Source organism: Sphaerodactylus townsendi, linkage group LG06, assembly GCF_021028975.2.
Source record: "Sphaerodactylus townsendi isolate TG3544 linkage group LG06, MPM_Stown_v2.3, whole genome shotgun sequence".
NCBI lineage: Eukaryota > Metazoa > Chordata > Lepidosauria > Squamata > Sphaerodactylidae > Sphaerodactylus > Sphaerodactylus townsendi.
The window spans coordinates 83,546,536-83,560,632 of NC_059430.1; positions in this window are offsets into that span (position 1 = coordinate 83,546,536).

Sequence of the window (14,097 nt, forward strand, 5' to 3'; positions counted from 1 at the left end):
TATGCATTAATGTTTTTGAAAGTACTGATGCATTAGTGTTTGGAAATACTTGTATGTTTTTGGAAGTTCTGGGCCTTATTTTTGAGACCCCTCTTCCAACCACCATCCTCTATTAGCTACCCTGGCACATAGAACACCAGAGACATGGGGAAAGTAATATACATGCCATTAGGGGCACAGTTTTACATCACAATGATCTCTCTACATCTTTGTATCCACAGACTATTCCATATAAGCATTTTGGACCCTTGCAAGATGGATGGGAGGGCAGGTGAAATGAAAAGCCCAGATGAACAAAGATGGCTGATGATCTTCATGTTTGTACATTAACAATATATTTCTGTGTAAGGTGGTTTTTTTCCCCACTGCTAACCTTCTGTGAAAAGACAGTGGAAACACTTTCCAGGGCAGCTGATAACCACAACTGTACTAAAGAATGTGATACTTCTTTATATTTTCCAAATGTGATACTGAAAATAATGCCACATCAAGATCAGCTTAGTTTCTAAATCTTAAAAATTAAATGTCAAGCTTCCTTGAAAGAGCTTGACAATTACTTCAGGGTATTTTGAGAGGAATATGGTGTCCTTATAATACTGACAGACTATCACCAGAGAATCTGTGCTTTCCTGGAAAGGAGCAGCAGGGCTACCAGAATACCTCAGAAACTAGAATAATTCTTCCCTGAAAAGAAGCTCATGAGATTAATCTCTGTAAGTGAGACACTGAAGTACTGTAGTAATACTTTTGGCATGTTATCATCATTAAAATGAGATCTCACCAGTAGGCAGAGGAGAGAAATGTCATTCATCATTATCTTTGAGAAATTTCTCTAAACTACAATCACAAAGAAAAATTGTTTGAAATACAAATATTTCAACAACAACAAAGGGACTGCTGGCTGCTGGCTGGGAACCCAGCTGGTGGGGGCAGCAAGGGGAGGGGTGGAGCCCCATCTCCAGGTGGGAGTCCAGCAAGGGGGCAGGGGCAGAAGAGACTGTCATCCCCAGTAGGAGGTGGGGCTTGGGGAGGCGTGGTCCCACCCCCCAGGAGCAGGTGGGGGTGACCCCCCCAACCCACCCCATAAAAAATCTATACCTATGTCATTGCTCACAAGGGGAGTGGCTCATGCTTGTCAATGCCACCTGGATTCCTATTGCTACCAGCAAGCTCAGAGATTACTCCCTGAGGCATTAGCATCAATGCTAGAGTTCAGTGTGAGTGTCACTACAGCATCACTCTTTGTGCCTTGCCAAATAACTTGAGCAACCCATGTGATCAGAGGTTGTAGACAAGCTCTTGGGGAGAAGAAGATCCATGCCCCTGGTGAGCCCCACACACTGCCAAATGTATCTGTCCAACATAGCTACCTCCTCCAGAGAGGCAAGAGCACATATGAAAATGTGCAATTTAAAAAATATAAGTAGACACTTGCTATTCAATCTTTCCTGCATTTTGAAGAACATTGCGGGCTCCGATCTAATGCTCTGGCAATGTCACCTGAGGAGAAAGACAGGGTGCAGATACCAGTGAACTCCATTTGCGGTGGCCAGAGCTTCAGACTCTTGATTAGGTCTCAAGACTCCCAGTTGATTCTCAGGGCAAAATAATCCAGTCAAAATCTTTATGCATTGACTTTTTAACTGGGTATTTTTGACTGTAAGGGAGCAGTTCAATGGACTGTTTGCCATGATTAAAGAAGTGCCATTGCTGCCATCCCTATCCTGACCTTCTTCCAAGGAACTCAGGGTGTAGTGCCTCATTCTCCCCTCCTCCATTTTCTCCTTACAATAAATATGAGGTAGACTAGACTGAGGTCATAAAAGCAGGCTAGGTCAACTTTTCCAGGTCAGCTGGCATCCTGGATCTATGACCATAAATATTGCCATCCCTTCACCTTTCAGAAGCAAATCTAATTGACTGTTGTTCATTATGCATGCTGCTCGCAGCATCCATACATATCTACCTAATGGCCTAAGAAAACCAAAAAGAAAACTATCTTGCACTGGCAAACATGTGGGCGAAGATGTCAAAAAACCTTGTGCAGAAATGCCTTGGCTTTGCAGATTTTATGCAAAGTTAGGGAGCTCATTTGCATTCTTATATCCGAGACTCAGACAACTTCATACCAGCTGTCATTTTCTTTACTTCCAATATTCAGTTGAACAGCAATCAAAGTGAAGATTATTCAGTTCAAACACTGCGCCTTTTAATTCACATTATATCTGATTGTTCTCCAGCACAGAATGCAAAATTAGTATGGGCTAGATAACTTTGTTCCCTCTTTTCAAGCTCTGTTTTAGATTTACATGGTACTTCAACAAACAATTTACTGGCAATAGATGCAGTCATTCACATTATCAATTAACATATAAATGAGATGGCTTAATTTGGCTTCAAAGAAAGGTTTCAACAAAGTTTTAGAAGATAAAATGCAAGCTTCTCATATGAAAATTTAAAGTGTAAATAAGAATTTACAACAGAATATTTTGTCCTAGTTACTTGGGGCTCCCAAAGGCGTGCTGATGTGAGAATATACATGGCTTTTCTTTTTGAAATTAATGTTTAGCAGTTTAATAGCCTAAAGAGTACAACACCCATTGACGAATCCATCAAAGGAAGGGCAGGAAACAGGTAGGCCTTCTGCCACCATGCTTAAGTCCAGCTCATCTAAGAACCTTTCCCTCAAGGTTTCAATCATCATTAAGAGACTGGGTTGTCAGCAGGTTGGGAGGAAAATGTCCTGTTCCTTTTAGTCGAAACTCAATATGTGGAAATGGGCAATTGAAGCTTTTCATGGCATGTTTCAAAGACATTTGCCTTCAGGCCAGTTGGCAACCATATCAGTTGAATCATCTGAGGGAGAGCATGAAACAGCTAGACACTCTTCAATCGTGTCTGGCTAGAAGCACTACTATGGCTGCCAACTGGCCAGGAGAAAAATGACCTATCCCTTTAATAGTGGTATTTACCTCCATGGCACAAAAGCTCTAGCTGTCCATTTCTATACATTAAGCCTCTATTCAAGGGACCCAGCATTTATCACTGGCCTGCTTTCTGTGCTACCTGAGTAATCAGAAACCCATCACTTGTTTGAGAGTGGCTTACTATATTACTGTCATTCACTCAAGCATCAAGCTAGTGTCCCATAGAAGAGAGAGGACTGACAAACCAAAGGGGAACTGAAAAAATTGTCTTCTGTTGGCTTTTGTGATCTGCAGGGTTGCTTGAAACACATCAGCTTATGGCAGTTTGTGGTTAGTACAGTGGGGTGTTTGTAGTATCCCTCTCCTGTTTGTGTTGGAATGTTTTGGGAGGATCTCCTTCTCCTTCTCCTTCTCCTTCTCCTTCTTTTCGTCGTCGTCGTCGTCATCGTCGTCGTCGTCCTCCTCCTCTCCTTCTCCTTCTCCTTCTCCTTCTCCTTCTCCTTCTCCTTCTCCTTCTCCTTCTCCTTCTCCTTCTCCTTCTCCTCCTCTTCTTCTTCTTCTTCTTCTTCTTCTTCTTCTTCTTCTTCTTCTTCTCCTCCTCCTCCTCCTCCTCCTCCTCTTCTTCTTCTTCTTCTTCTTCTCCTTCTCCTTCTCCTTCTCCTTCTCTTCTTCTTCTCCTTCTCCTTCTCCTTCTCCTTCTCCTTCTCCTTCTCCTTCTCCTTCTTTTCGTCGTCGTCGTCATCGTCGTCCTCCTCCTCCTCCTCTCCTCCTCCTCCTCCTCTCCTTCTCCTCCTCCTCCTCCTCTTCTTCTTCTTCTTCTTCTTCTTCTTCTTCTTCTTCTTCTTCTTCTTCTTCTTCTTCTTCTTCTTCTTCTATGCTAGTTTTATATTTCCCCCCACTTTTTATGTATAGGCACTTTTTATGTATAGCCTCCCACCCCCATTGTTTTCAAATGGTCTTCTACCTTTACAGACCCATGACTCACTAAGGATGGGAAAATCAAAAACATGACAGGAAGCAACATGACAGAAAAAAAAACAGCATTAGGATCTCACCAATATAAAGGACAGGATCATGGACAGTACACTAGACAATGTGGGGACAGGAAATACAAGCCAATCACCAGGAGATATCATGCACTGATATCATCCACAACTGTGTGACCTCTCCATCACCTTGCTGCCCTACTGCTCCTTTTAGCATACATGGCAAGATACAAGAGGTGTGATAACCTTGCTGTCTACAAAGCAGGCCTTTCCATAAGACAGGAAAAACAATGACTGCTGATTAGGAACTTCCAGCAATTCCTACAGCTACCCAACATCGCTTACAGGTTTTCCCCAGAAATGACATCATGGTGCAGATGATGACGGTCCTCTCTACTGCTACGCTGTGTTTTAATGGGGTTTAGTTTTAATATGAACAGAGTCATAATTTAATTATTCCTGGTTGTTTGTATACTCTGCTTGTATACTCTGTGTTCACCACCCTGAGCCCTTCGGGGGAGGGCGATATACAAACGTAAATGATGATGATGATGACGACGACGACGACGACTGTGCTGCCAGCAGGTAGGGTGTGGAATGCGGTGAGGGCATGGTCAGGTCCAACCCTGTAGGACAACACAGGCGGCAAACAAAAGCATAGTTAGAAGACATACCAAGGCGTCAAGGCAGGCTTCTGGCAAAGGTGTAGTCCAGAGTCAGCCCACAGGCATGGCACAGGAGATCCAGTAAGAAGGCTGGGAGTGGGCGGTCGACCAGGCACACGGAAGCAACAGGAAACATACTCAGTGCACCCAGGCAGAACCAAGCTCAAGGCAAGGCTTATATACAGAGTCTTGCTCATGGAGCTGGGATTCTGCAAGGAATCTCCAACAATACTCTGGCTTCACCATGTTGTCAGGTTCTGCATCAGAATCCTTTGTGTCCTGGTAAGTGCCCAGGGGCTGGCTCATGACACTAGCTGAAACCAGTTGAACTGAGGAACTAGGCTAAAGGGCAAGGCTTGCATCAGATTTTTCATACTGACCATGCTTAATGAGCTAATGCATATTAATTTATATAACCCATCTTGAATAAGGGGTGTCGATAATGAACATACAGGAAGAATATGGGAGGGGGTAACATATAAAGTAGTGAAATGTAAATTGGAGGACTGGAAAGTTTTGACTCTAAGTACCCTTAGCCAATGGGGTGTAGTAATGCACTGCTGACCCAGCAGCACCGTGGTAGAACGTTGGAACGCCAACGGACCTACGGCCTTCTGGTCGCACCGCACCCCCACTCCTCATCCCCCTATGAGTCACGGGTCATGAACTGTCTGGCTCAGTCACCGGGCGCAGGGACAATGGTCTTGCCCCCAGGTGAGGATTAGGCTCAGACGCTTATGCTCCTCTCCGCACGTAGCCAGGTGAGATCATGCATCACATGATGATCTCCCGACCTCCCGCCTCCCGCTCTCCCGGAACTCCCCCCGGTCCTCCCTCCTACACGCCCCCGATAGAATAACAATAAAAGGTGCCAGGAACCGGCACGCGGGAGACTCGCTAGGAACACGGACCTCCGGGCTCCCGCTGCTGGCGATCTCCACCAGATGTTATCTCCGCGTCTCGTCTCGTTCTTACGCTGACCACGTGGGTCGACTACAATGGGGAACAGAGAGGGTGTGACAAATTTGGAAGAAAAGAATACATATGCTGTGGATATACTGTTTTGGTGGAGTCTATCCAAGCAGAGTGTCTCCCCTTTCTTTGCAGATAAAGCTACTTAAAACTTTTCTGTTGCCTTGATATTTGGTAAAGAAATATTGGGTACTACAATCTCTTATAACATCTCCATAAACAAGAACCAGGAGGCTATTCTGGGAAGGCAAGGAGAAGGGAAACAGCTTCCAGATTCTGGATAGGCTAAACAAATTCTCAATTAAGCAGGATAGGCTAAATGGATTATATTGTCTGTTATTATAGAAGATAATACAATTAGCATTTTCTCTCCATTTGCTAGCCCCTTCTCGTACTGCATATATTTTGCACCAAATATCTGCTTGTGTCAATTGATTAGCACTCTAATGCTACAATGAGTGTTGGCTAATTAGCTCGACTGGTTTCAATTTAAGCACATTCATTCAAAAAGGTTTTGATTCCATTTTAGCTGTAATTCAGTTCTGATTATAACTGCTCTTCTTTTTATGGAAAGCCAAACAGCCTCTTTCTTCATTTACATCAAGATAAGGAAATGTTAGTCTATGCCACAATCTACCATGTCCCATGCATTACCCAGTTAAAACAATCCTGCATTTGTTCTTTAATTCATTAGAAAGGGGAAAAAGTAGTCTTTTCTATATTATCAATCCTTACAACCTTAAAATAAAGTAAAAACTAACTTTGTACCATCACAGAAAATTTTTTGCCCAGCAGTGGTTGCCTCAGTCTAATTACAAATGAGTTCTTCTGAGCTTTCAGATATCCACAAGGCAAGTTCTCTGTTACCATCAAATGCAATTAATAGTTCCTTCATAAAAGTTTCAACACTTTTGTGACAGAACAGAAACCACATGATCGCCATTTTGCAAAAGGCTTGGTTCTATCTATGATGTTTAACATCAAACAAGATTCTGATGTTCTTTTGAATAGACTGACAGTGATGATGTCTTTGAAGGATACATCTGAGTCAATTTTTATGGCGAAATGTTTTCAATATCTTTCATCTATCCAAATTGGTTTACTTCATTAGTCTGGAGAAGCAGAAAATGTGCCATGACAGCTCAGGTGACATAAGCCTATTCTAGAAGTATGGCAGTTTACACTGCTACAGCTATCTACATGTGCATACAAACACATAGGAGAGCCAGAGCCAAATTCTCACTGTGCCATTGAAGCTCCCTGGGTGTCCTTAGGCCAGTAACACCTGCCCTAACCTGCCTCACAAAAGAAGAGGAAACTATTGTAAGTACTTTGGGTTCTCATTGGGAAGAGGCGAGATAAAAACAAAGCAAATAAATATAACAAATACATCCCAATGCACAGAGTTTCCAACCAGGCCCACTCACAGACAAGATAAGAGAAGCTGTGGGCCAGGGGAACTTCCTGCATGTTCAGAACAAACTGAAAAGAATCTGGAACCCTTTAAACAGAAAGCTTCCTGCTGATGAATGAGAACACCTAGGCTGTTTTTGCACGATTATAATGGCCCAGGGATCTTACATGCCGTGGTGCTTTCTCCCCAGTTTTTGACCTCCCATGGCTCCCTGGTTCTTCCTGGGAGTCGAGGCAGGAGCGGTACGTCATGCCCCTGCTGTTTCCACACAACCCCAGGGCGTGAGGGAGGCCAGCTGCTGCTGCCGCCAGGGGGATGACACACAGGACAGACCCCGCTGCTGCTCCAAGTGCCGCAAGGCCACAACGTCTGCCTGGTTGGCAGCTACTTCTGGTTTAGCACTCCAGTCCAGTGCCCCGAATGGGAGGGGAGAGATTCTCTCAAACACTCATGGATTTTAAATGGGGGGGGGGGGTGTTGAAAGTGCCCCTAATGGGATGGGAGCAATTTTCACAAACACACATGGATTTTAGACAGGGGGCGTGGAGGATGCCAATTCTGTCAAACACCCATCACCTGTTGATTGGTGGGGCGGACCAGAGAGGTGGGGTGGGAAAAATGACCCCAGTTCTGCTGCTGTGGTGTTTTCACGGCAGCAGAAGCACACAGAGGCAAGCGGAGTCACACAGGGGCATTTCAGAAGAACCTGCAATTTGGTGGTTTTTGAAAGCCGCAGGGGAAAAGGGGAAATGGCGGTGCAATGCAGGGGCAGATGCAGTGCAGTTTCGAGGACCGTGAAGAATTCCAGTCTGCACTGGGATATTCCCTGTGCTAACATCGGTACAATTTTGCCGTTAAAAAAATGGCCTTAGAGTCCTGTAGAGGCTATGGAAGGTTGGGGGCATTTGAACATTGGTTAAAGAGGTCAAAAACAAAGGGAAAGGAAAACTTGTCTGCTCAGCTCCATAATAGCTTGTAAATTGCCTAGAGGGGAGATTTAGGTCAGGAAAAAGGATCTCCATTTTTTGTCCTCTCTCATCAATTCTTTTCAGGCTCCACTGCACCATCCAAAGCTTTAACATGTGCTGAGCTGTCTTTACAGCTGGCAGCTGCAGATAATAGGAGTTTGAGCCAACATTATTACAATGAGATCAGGTTTGTTAATAACTAGTGGCACCCTGTGGAGAGAAAAAACCTGTGGGCTGCCATACTAATAAAATTTTACAAAAGTTAGTTGATCTTTTTTTTAAAAAAATCCACAAATAAAAAATCCACAACATTGGTTTGGCTCAGACACCCTGTCAGTCTAGGGTTGCCAGCCTCCAGATGCGGTCTGAAGTTCTCCTGGGATTCCAACTGATCTCCAGACTAGAGACATCAGCTGCCTTGAAGGCAGCTTCTGAAGGCTTACCCAGTGACATCACATATCCCCTCAGCTCATTTCCCTTGCCAAAACCTGTCCTCCCCGGGCCAAATCTCCAGGAATTTCCCAAATTGGAGTTGCCAAATTTATACCACTCTATATCACATGAGGGGCAGCAGAAATGAACATGGTGCCCTGCCCTGTTCATGACTGCCCATATGCCTGCCTGTTCCTATGCATGTTCTCCAGAATGTAAATACAGTGTGTAGATCCATACATGTTGTATGAACGGAAAGTCTGTCAGAAGTTATGGGGTGGAGCATATGCACATAAAGGTTATATGCACCTTGATTATTGCAATTACTTCCTGCAGCTGTTTGACACACATAATCATATATCTATGTGTGGATTGATATACTTTTGAATTGCCTCACCATAGGGTTTTCAAGGTATTAGATGATCAGTAGTGGTTTATGATTGCCTTCTTCTGCACAGTGCTAACTGGGTTAGGTGAAGTATTGTTATGGTCTTTGACAGATCATCCACCAATGCCACTTTCCAATACTACTTCTACCCTTCCAATATTCCTCTGTCACCATCACCATTAGAATTCTTCTTTCTGTTCTGCTGATGTGGCAGAAGACAGCAGGAAAAGAGAAATATTCAACATAAGATGGATTGATAATAGAATCATAGAGTTGGAAGAGACCACAAGAGCCATCAAGTCCAATCCTCTGTCGTGCAGGAACATGCAATCAAAGCACTCCTGACATATGATAATGCAATCTCTGTTTAAAACCTCCAAAGAAGGAGAATCCACCACTCTCCAAGGCAGTGAATTTCTCTGTCAAATAGCCCTGACAGTCAGAAAGTTCTTCCTAATGTTTAGGTGGAATCTCTTTTCCTTCACTTTGAACCCATTACGCTGTATTCTCGTCTCTGAGGCAGCAGAAAACAAGCTTGCTCCCTAACCAACATGACATCCCTTCAAATATTTTAAAATAGCTATCATGTCCCCCCTAACCTTTGCTTCTTCAGACTAAACATTCCCAGCTCCCTAAGTCTCCCCTCATAGGGCATGGATTCCAGACATTTTACCATTTTGGTTGCCCTCCTCTGGACCCATTCCAGTTTGTCATTGAATTGTGGTGCCCAAACTGTACACAATTTTCCAGGTGAGGTCTAATCAATGTAGAATAGAGAGGTACAATTACATCCTTCAATCTGGACACTATACCCCAGGGACATAGGTATAGATTTTTAATGGGGGGGTTCGGGGTGGGGCCACACCCCCTCCCACCCCTAGAGCATGGTCACGCCTCCCCAAGCCCCGCCCCTGGCCTAGTGCTTATAAAAGCAGCTCTCCAAGGTCAGGGATGGCAGACTCCCCTGCCCTGCCCTCCCCTGCCCCTCCCCTCTGGGCAGAGGCATAGAAGGAAAATGGAGCCTGGTGCAAAATCTGAGTTTTGCGCCCACCCCCCCGGGGCAGCCACTGTGATGCTGCAATCCACCCCCAAACAGCATCACTTTCAATGGTGTTTAAACTAGAGAGCCCAAATTCTCCTTTTAAATCCACCTTAAAGGGAGAATCTGGGGTACCTAGTTAAACAACATTGAAAGTGATGCTGTTTTGGGGTGGATTATCCCCCACCCTGAAACAGCATCACTTTCAATGTGACGTAGTGGTTAAGAGCAGGTGCATTCTAATCTGGAGGAACCGGGTTTGATTCCCTGCTCTGCCACTTGAGCTGTGGAGGCTTATCTGGGGAATTCAGATTAGCCTGTGCACTCCCACACATGCCAACTGGGTGACCTTGGGCTAGTCTCAGCTATTTGGAGCTCTCTCAGCCCCACCCACCTCACTCACAGGGGTGTTGTTTGACATGAGGGAAACAAAGGGCAAGGAGATTATGAAAGCCCCTTTGAGTCTCACCACAGGAGAGAAAGGGGGGGACCATAAATCTAAGCTTCCTTTAAGCCTTGAGGACCTCAGATTCTCCCTTTAAATCCTACATGCCGAAGGGGGTGGATTTAAAGGGAGAATCTGAGGAAATTTGGGGGGTGCCTGCTGTCAGAGGTGCAATTGTTAAGCTAGAAGCACCTTAGGTAGGAGTCTCTCCTAATGATGCCTACCCACCACCGTTTTAGTGAAAGTTTGGTTCAGGAATCCCATGGTGTGGACCCTCAAACATGTAGCAACCTTCTAATAACATGGCCATTGAAAACAATGTGGAGAGAGATGGGGCACCTACCTGCCTTTGGAGTCTACTTAACTTTGGACCCCTATGGACCAAACTTCACTAAACCTTAATGGCATCAATAAGAGACTCTCCTGATGTCCCATCCCAGAGTTTGGTGAGAAGTTTTTGTTTTGGACCCCACCTCAAAGGGTGTAGCCCCATGCTTCCTGTATGTGTGTGTGTAGCTCCCATTGGAAACAATGGAGGATGGGGACACCCCCTTTGGGAGTCCATAACTTTGGACCCCCTGAACCAAACTTTACCAAACCCAGGTAGTATCATCAGGAGAGTTCCCCAAACAATCCCTGAAAGTTTGGCACTGCTATCCCAAACAATGCACCCCCTGCACGCCAAAAACTGAAAAAGCACTAAAATGTTTTAAAACCCACAAATGGAGGGGCGGAGCTTTGGACATGAATGAGGGGGGTGTTCAAACTTGAGAACCCCCCCCCCCTTACCTACGTCCATGCTATATCCCTATTAATACAGCCCAGAATCGCATTGGCTTTCATGGCCACTGCATCACACTGCTGACTCATGTTCAGTTTGTGGTCTACTAAGACTCCCAGATCCCTTTCTCATGTAGTGTTGTCACCCATCCTATATCTGTGCACTTCATTTTTTCTACCTAAGTGTAGTATCTTACATTTGCGCAGCCTTCAGTTTGCAAGATCTGACCAAGGCTGTTAACAATAGGATGTTCGGGAGATCGCCAGTTCATAGGGTTGTTACAAGTCAGAAGCTTCTTGATGGCACTTCACACTCACACACACTCACACACACACACACACCAAGAGGGTGCACCTTATTAGAGGGAGATGGAAGAAAATTGGGAGGTTTTCAGGAGGGTACATACAGCCTTAAATCAGAGGTCTCAAGATATCCAGGGGTTGATGCAGAGGAGCTCCGAGGAGCAGAGCAAGGAGCAGGCAAAGCAGGGAGGAAACGCCTGCAGAGTGCAGCAGGGGTTCTCAGAAGAAAGCCAGAGTTCTGTCCAGCAGAGGTCTAGACTGGAGATCTAAGGAACAGTTTCCTAGGGCTTTTATGGATAGAAGGTCCTGGGTCTTGGATTGGATCAAGATGGGAGGTTTTAATATTACTGGGAGGTTTAAAGTTAACTTTGGAGGGCCAAGGATGAGCAACCACCACCCAGCCTGTTGCACCCTTTGACACTCACAATGTCTCATTCCAGACTCTTACCACCAGCTAGCTAACACAGCCCAAAGGAGTCAGGAGAAAGGTAGTGATCACAATAATCTGACCTCCCATGGAATCACACACAGTCTAATTTATTCACAGGCTTGAATCCCCAGAGTGTTTCCAGAGATGGAAGAATTACCATTCACATAATGCAGCTTTGTTTCCTACCCTCTAGAACTGATTGTTGCCCAAATGCCCCTGAAATGCTGTTCCTATGGGTCCCCTATTTCCTAGGAGGAGAATTCAGGGGTGGGAAGTAATTGAAGCTGCAGGGGGATGGAGAGGCAAGAAAATCGCCCTCCATGGGCAGAATTTTTTCTTTCCACAAAAACTCTCAAGTGCATCCAAGCTACGATATCTCCCATCAACACAGCAAAAATCATGATTAATTCTTGGAAGAGAAAAAGTATTCTGATATTTTTTTATTTTACAAACAGAACAGACAGAAACTAACATGTCCCAACTCAAACAAAAGTAAATAAAAAGATCTTAGTATCTATGTTTACTTGGATTCACTAATCCATTCATATTGATTTAGTTAAATCCCTTTCTTTAACCCTCAAAGTGATCATATGACCCAGATTAAAATGTGCTTAACTAGGGGTAAAACAATATAGTTCTTCCTGTTTAATCCTAAAAGTCCAAATGTCTTCCTTTCTCCTCAGACTGCAGATTTCCTTTATGCTACTGAAATCATTAGATGTCAGAAATGAGTGAAATTTTATGAAGACTAAATGAAGCCTATAGACCATTATTTCATACGATTTGACATTACTTAGCAAACAAAGTAATCTGATTTTCTTTTCCTCTCATAAGATCAATCCCCGTAGGTTTTTTCCCTTTCTGGTTTCAGATGTGTTTGCTTTAGCTGCAGATACTTTAAGTGATAGAAGAGACACACAGAAACATAGCTGTGCCTGAGAACACGGCAGAAGAACTGGCTGAAGCACTGATTAAACCTGTCTTTTGATCAGTATCCAAGATGTGCTGTCACCACATTCAGGAGATGAAGCTGTCATTCTAGACCACATAACAATGAGGGTGGATTCCATTCCCCTCCACATGCGGCGACCCTATACACAAATATGTCTTCTGTACAAGAGGGCTTGCAAACTACAGTCCTCTTTAAATGTTATGCTCATATGTACCAGGAGCTTACCATGTGGACATAATCGAAGCCAGTGCTTCCTATGATCCTCCTGATATTTGACGAGGGGAGTTCTGACTCTCAAAAGCTTGTGTTCTGAAAATCTTGTTGGTCTTTAAAACGCTACTGTCCTCTTGATAGTCATCCTATTGTATGAACAATAGCAATGCCTGCATTTTCTATGCACATACAACCTCAGTATGTATGAACACGAATCCTGAAACATCACATGCAGGGAAGGGCTGGGGGTACAAAATTCTCAGGGTTCAAGTCAGCTAGATCACTATTTCAGGTTTTCTCCACCCCTACTTTTAGCGGAGTTCTGCACTGCAACCACTGGGGATACAAGAAAGGCACTGCAGAGCAAATAGAGGCTATGCCTAGTTGGTGCTGTTTGCCACCCTTTTTAGCAGCAATTTTAAAAGAAAGCTCTCCATGACTGCAAACCTCTTTAACTGTGAGGCTGAAGAAAACATTTTCCTATTCCTTAAGCTCATCATCATCAACCAGCCTGGTGTGCCTTCGTTTCTCTCTCCCCCTACCATCTAATTCTTCTGTATTTGTCCCTCCAACACCACTCTCCAGCCTCATTCCTTCTCATCTGGACCCTGGCTGGGGAGTTAAGCATACTTAATAGAAAATCTGTAAACCGCTGTGTCACGTTACTATTTCCCAAGCATCTATTGAAACAGTGGAACGGTCGTCTTTACCTTTTTACGCTTTACAAGCATTGCGATCTATATTAATCTGGGGGAGGGGGTTGGATTTATATCCTGCCCTATCCCTGAAGGCCTCTGGGAGGGTTAGAAATTTGAAATAATTGATGCCTTAGGTGTGTTAGCTTTGGTCTATATCACATGTTGAATTAATATATAATTAATTCATTGAATAAGTCACTAGGAGGTAACATCCACTGGTTTAGAAAGCTTTCAAAGGGGATTAAACAGATACATGAAGTTGGAAAGGACCATTAGTGGCCATTCAATGAGGCTTATTCCCAGGTAATAATTATTTTTTGTTTTGTTATGAAATGTTTTGTTTTGTTATGAAATGTCCTTTGCATCAGGATTACAGAAACCTAGATGAATTTTTGTTCAGGGGACCATGATGCCTTTCAGAAACCTTGTTCATGTGTACCAAAGTTGTACATATATGATAAAGACATGTGTTACCCCGTTCATGC